Source organism: Chrysochloris asiatica, unplaced genomic scaffold (genome assembly GCF_000296735.1).
Source record: "Chrysochloris asiatica unplaced genomic scaffold, ChrAsi1.0 scaffold00072, whole genome shotgun sequence".
Lineage (NCBI taxonomy): Eukaryota > Metazoa > Chordata > Mammalia > Afrosoricida > Chrysochloridae > Chrysochloris > Chrysochloris asiatica.
Window position 1 is genome coordinate 13,966,971 of NW_006408590.1, and position 6,684 is coordinate 13,973,654.

A 6,684-nucleotide genomic window follows, 5' to 3' on the forward strand; every position below is an offset into this window, starting at 1 on the left:
TAAGAATTTTATTTATTGGTCCAGTGGTGAGGATTTTTGTTTTCTTTACATTGATATGCAATCCATACCAAAGACTGTGCTCTTTGATCTTCATCAGTAAGTATTACAAGTCCTCTTCACTTTCAGCAAGCAAGGTTGTATCATCTGCATATTTCAGTCTTCCTCCAATTCTTAAGCCACATTTTTGTTTTTTCATATACTCCAGCTTCTGGGATGATCTGCTCAGCATACAGGTTGAATAAGTATGGTGAAAGAATACAACCCTGTCACACACTTTTGTTAATTTTAAACTATTCAGTATTCTCATGTTCTGTTCAAACAACTGCCTCTTGGTCCTTGTATACATTCCTCATGAGCACAATTAATTGTTCCAGAACACTCATATTTTGCAATGTTATCTATAGCTTCTCAGCAACATGCAAGCCAGCACAGCACGACAAGCTGACATGGGAGTGAGGCTTGGCACACTTAGTTACTTCTTAGCCTCTCTTTATAGCTCCAGGTGGGACTGTTTTCTTGCAATCAGTATCTGAAGATGAAATAATGGAGTTGGACAGTTATTTCTTCCTCCATCTCTTTTTTCTTTTGGGGAGTTAGAAATGTAAGTAAATACAAAGATGATCTGCATAACATAATTTTACATTGTGTCTTTTGTTAAGGCCTCTGAAGGGAAACTAAAAATCTGATGCTTGGAATCTCCACCACCCCAATCATGTATCTTTGTGTAAATGAGCTTCATTGGCTTGTTAAACGTACACATCTTTCAAACTAAGCTATTGTTAATATATAATGAGTGCATTTGAGTATCAAGCTTTATTAAAAGTTTTCTTTATTTTCCATGTTGTCTTTGTAATTTGTTTCATCAACTTATATTTCAATGTTTCAAAAATACTATACTAATCAACTATTTGAGATCAAAAGGGAATCATTTACCCAAGAACAAAGTTCAGAAAGGTTAGAATAGGGAAGAGGATACATAAGTGCTGTTACATCAAGGGAATTGTCATCAATGAGATAAAACAAAATGTGTATGAATTGTCAAATGCATAACTGATGATATGTTCTGTAAACCTTCACCCAATTTGCAATAAAAAATGTACAAAAGAAAGGGTAAAATAAATGGAAAACAAACAGAATACTATACCTGAATCTCTTTCCATTAAGTGTATTATGTTGTTGTTGTTAAGTGCAATCGAGTCAGTTCTGACCCATAGCGACCCTGTATAGGTTTCTGAGGAGCTTCAGGTGAGATTGAACCGCCATCCTTTAGGTTCAAACAGCTTTGCAGTCTGGTGCACACCCACAGTGCCACACCAGGACTCCGTGTATTATATCATACTGGAAAGCAACATTAATGAGAAGCTAAAATCACAGGCTTGAATAATCCTATATTCTTTACTTCTTTATTTGGTTATGCCTTTTTCTAGTTGTCTGGTTTTGAATAAGATACATAACCTATGTAGGCATAATATATCATTTTAATAAGAGGAAATAGTTCATATCCTTTGGGATAGTAACTGAGGGTAAAAATGAGGTAATGCAGCAATAGTAGTTAGCATAGGCCTTGATATAGAAGGATGACTTACTACAGTATGGTGACGGTGTGTGTAGTCTTCCTGAGACCATAGAGGCAGTGTCTGAGAATAATTTGGAGTCTCGAATATAAACATAAAACCCACATAGACTTATTAGCATTTTACAATTATACTTACTTTTGATAATCTATAAATATGTTCATGTCTTTATATGTGTGAATATTATTCCTATTTGGTATCTTGAAGTAAGTTGCTATGTGGCATGCATTTTTAATTCTATAAATTGTCCTATGGAATTTAATAATTGGTATTTTATCTATTTCATCCTTCATAAAAAACTAGCTTCCTTTTTTTCCAAAGTGTGTTACATGGCCAAACCTCCAATTTATAGTTCCTGCAAAGTAATCCTTATCTCCATAACATATTTTCAATTTGGCCTCAATTCACCATTCTAATCTCATCCCTTTTCATTTAGCCCTACCCAACTAATTTCATGCCATGATTTAGCCTTGGCTAGTCCTGGTGTGGCGCTGTAAGATAAGCACTGGACGGCTAACCATATGGTTGGTGGTTCAAACCCATCAGCATCTCCTCAGAAATCCTATGCAGACTCATTTTAAGTAAGAACTGACTCCACAACACACAACAACAACAACAAAAACAGCAAGTCCTCATACATATGTTACTTTACAGTATCTCCATGTCTTTGTATGAAATGTTTCCTCTATCTGGAATACTCCTCACACTTTCTTTATTGGATTTGGAACCTAAACCTTTCTGTGCAAGAGCTCTTTAAAATATTCAAAAACAAAGACGTCAACATGAGGACTAAGGTACACCTGACTCAAGCCAGTATCCTCATATGCATATGAAAGTTGGACAATAAGGAAAAAAGACTGTAGAAGACTTGATACATTTGAGTTCTGGTGGTGGAGAAGAATATTAAAAGTACCATGGAGTACCAAGAGAAGAAACACATCTGTGTTGGAAGAGGTAGAGCCAGAATGCTTCTTCGAAGCCAGGATGGCCAGACATTGTATCTCATACTTCAAACATATTATTAGGAGGAAAGTGTTCCTGGAGAAGGACGTCATGCTTGGTAAAGTAGAGGATTGGCAAAAAAGAGGAATTTTCCCAGCCAGATAGGTTAACACAGTGGCAGCAGCAATGGGCTCAAGCGTAGCAATAGTTGTGAGGTTGGCACAGGACTGGGCAGTGTTTCAGTCTGTTGTTCACAGAGTCGCTATGAATTGGTATTGACTTGATGGAACATAACAATAAAAACAATCCTACGTGAGATCCAGTTAAAGTGCTACCATTTTTTTCCCTGACTCCCATCTCATTGTGGTGGTGGTGGTGGTGGTGGTGGTGGTTATGTGCTGGGGAGTTGGTTCCGACCGATAGCGACCTTGTATAGGGTTTCTGAGGTTGTAAATCTTTACAGGAGCAGGAAGCCTCACACAAAATGGCTGGTAGTTTTGAACTGCTGACCTTGAAGTTAGCAGGCTGACTCATAACCACTGTGCTCTCATCTCCTAGGGATTCAGGTTTCCATATCTTAATTAGAACTCTTATATCATTGGGTTGTAATAAGTTGTTACTAGAATTTCTCTTCCACTAGATTCTATCCTCAGTGCCTAACCCTGATCCAAGATCATGGTAGGGTTTCAAAACATATTTTTGTTGAAAATTAGGAAGAGTGTGTTTAAGAATATAACACAGGGTATGAATGTATTGTTGTTGTTGTTGTTAAGTGCCATAGAGTTGGATCCAACTCATAACGACCCAGTCATGCAAACTGACCTTGCAATCCGGCGCCTATTCTACAGTGCCACTCCAACAAATAATGTTTTGTTTTTAACAGAGAAAAAATAAATATAACTCAGCTTTACCTTATTAAATTAATATTCTAACACTTCCTCTAAAATTATATTGTAGACTTTAGCAATGCCGCCCAACAGAACTTTATACAATAATATGAATGTCTATGTTTTTCAATATGGCAGCTATTAGTCACATATGGTTATTGAGCACTTAAAATGTGGTTAAACTTAGGAGCTACATTTTTATTGCTATTTAAATTTAATACATCTAAAATTAAATGTTAGTACTATCCCTGGCTTGTTGTTTTTAAGTGCCATTGAGTCAATTCTGACTCACAGTGACCCTGTATAGGATTTCCAAAAAATGGCTGGTGGGTTTGAACCATCAACCTTGTGGTTAGCAGTCCAGTGCTCATCCTACAGCTTTATATGTAGGCAGCTCATATGGCTAATGACACCACATTGAACAGTGGAGATCTATATTACTTGTGAAAACTTCTCAGACTTCATATGTAGGTTCAAGTGTTATAAAATTTAAGGAATCCTAGATTTAGGAAGTAATTGATCTGTTAAACGGAGGCACCTGAAACACAGAACAAAATCTTTTGGCGTTTATAATTATAGTTAATAACTTTGTTTATATGATATATTAACAATTTATTTTTTAGAAATCAAGTGATTATCTTATTTTTTTGCTTCATTGAATACTACATTGTTGTTGTTGTTAAGTGCCATTGAGTTGACTGACCCATAGCGACCCTGTATAAGGTTTCCAAGGAGCATCTGGTGAGCTTGAACCACTGACCTTGCAGTTCAAATGACTTTGCAGTCTGACTCATTAGCCCATAGTGCCACACAGGACCAAATTAGGGAAGTAATACTTGAGTTCACTCAAATAAAATTAATATCATTTTTCTCTTTTCTTTCAGATTGATTAAAAAATGTTTGCCTTCTAAATTCATGCTAATAGGTAATTATGTTTGGTTCTATAGAGGGCATCAACAAATAGGTAAATTCCAGCACCTGAAGGCTATTACCCAATAGTACAAGACTCCAAGGTACAATTTAATAAAGAATAGACTCAATGTAATCTTTTATTCCTTTGAGGTATCATTTGAGCCTGTAAAGCAATCATTTTCTAAATTGCACCCTGGTGACCTAAATGTTAATTCACCTTTCAGAGACTTCTAGTTTAAACTCAAGAGTAGGTCTTACATTGTAAAATTTACAAATTTCACTTCATTTAAACCTTTAGATTAAGAAATCACATTCAAAATGGACTGACTCAATTACATACTTGGCGAGTTTTCTTTTTTTTAGATGTAAAGAACTTTTTTTAAACTCAGTTTCTAGGCAATTAGGAAATTCAGTACAAAGCTTTGTGATCAGTTTTGGTAATTTACTATGTCCTATGACAGTGATCTAAATCTGTCTCTTATTAATTATTTTCATTTCATTGTCCTATTTTAATTCTTATTACCACGCTTTATGTTTTATTTTATAAGCTTTATCTAGAAGATCTAAAAAGTTTCCCTGTTCATACTTAGATAAGATACATTTCTTTTCTGTCTCTGTTGACTAACTGATAATAATATCATATGAGCCCCACATTTTGGGTAGGATGAAGGGAACTCATTTAGTTAAACTTTGAAACCTTATTGTTACCTGTTTAAGCATCTTTTCTATTTTGCTTTTTTAAAAAACCTTGTTGTTGTTAAGAGTTGTCGAGTTGGTTCCGATTCATAGCAACCCTGTGTAAGGTTTCCAGTAACCAGCTAATGTGTTTGAACTTCTGACTTTGCAGTTAGCACTCCAATGCTTATCCTACAGTGCCACATCAGGACTCTCTTTTTTTTTCCCTAGAAGACACCAAACAACTAATGCCAAATCTGAAGAAACTGAAGAGTTTTAGCAACTTCTGCAGTCTAAAATTGATCAAACATACAATCAAGATACTTTGATAATTACTGTTGATAGGAATGTGAAAATTGGGAACAAACAAGAAAGATAGGTTGCTTGAATATGGCCTTGGTGATAGAAATGATGACATCATAGAAGTTTGCAAGACCAATGACTTATTCATTGCAAATATCTTTTTCATTAACATAAACAGTGACTCTACATTTGGACCTCATTGATTAGAATACATAGGAATCAAATTGATTACATTTGTAGAAACAGATGTTGGAGAAGCTCAATATCATGAATCAGAAAAAAAAAAACAAGTTTGGGTGTAGAATGGACCATCAGTTACTTTATGCAAGTTCAAGATGAAGCTGAAGAAAGTTAGAGAAGAGACAAAGAAAGACCTTGAGTATATTCCATCTGAAATTAGAGGCCATTCAAGAATAGATTTGGACATCGAACACTAATAGTTGAAGTTCAGATGAATTGTGAGATGACATCAAGGACATTATGCATGAAGAAAGCTAAAGACCACTAAAAAGACGAAAAGACCAAAATGGGTGTCTTCAGAGACTCTGAGACTTGCTCTTGAATAAGCTAAAGCTACTGGAAGATAAAATGGCTGAACAGAACATTTCAAAGGGCAGCTCATACGGCATAGTAAAGTATTAGAATGAAATGAGTAAAAACACAGAGTAAGAAAACCAAAAGGGAAGAACACACTTGATATCTCCCAGGTTAAATGAAATGAAGAAAATATTCAAGTCTTGAGGTACAATAAGGAATGATGCTATTGGCAAAATATTGATGCAGGGAGCATCAGAAATAGATGGAAGGAATACACAGATTCACTGTACCAAAAATAACTAGCTGATATCCATTCATTTCAGGAGGTAACATATAATCAGAAATATGGTATTGAAGAAAGAAGTCCAAACTACATTAAAGAAATTGTTACAAAACCATTCTCCAGAAATTGATGGAACACCAGTTAAGATGTAAACAAACTTATGCAACACTATGCCAATAAATTTGGAAGACAGCTCTCAGTCAACTGATGGAAAAGATCCAGATTTGTGCCCATTCTAAGAGAGATAATATGTAATAGAATTCAGAGATTATCAAATAATACGATTAATATCACACACAAGTACATTTTTGATGAAGATAATTAAAAACAGTTGCATCAATACATAAAAATGGAACTGTCAGAAATTCAAGCTTGATTCAGATGAAAACATGGAACAAGGGATGTCATTGCTGATGTAAGATGGATATTGGTTAAAAATAGAGAAAACCTGAGTTATGCTACCTGTGTTTTATTTACTATACTATGCCAAGGCATTCAACTATGTGTATCATAAGAAACTATGGATGATTTACACAAACAAAAGTGACAAAATAGATGAGTGGGACATACT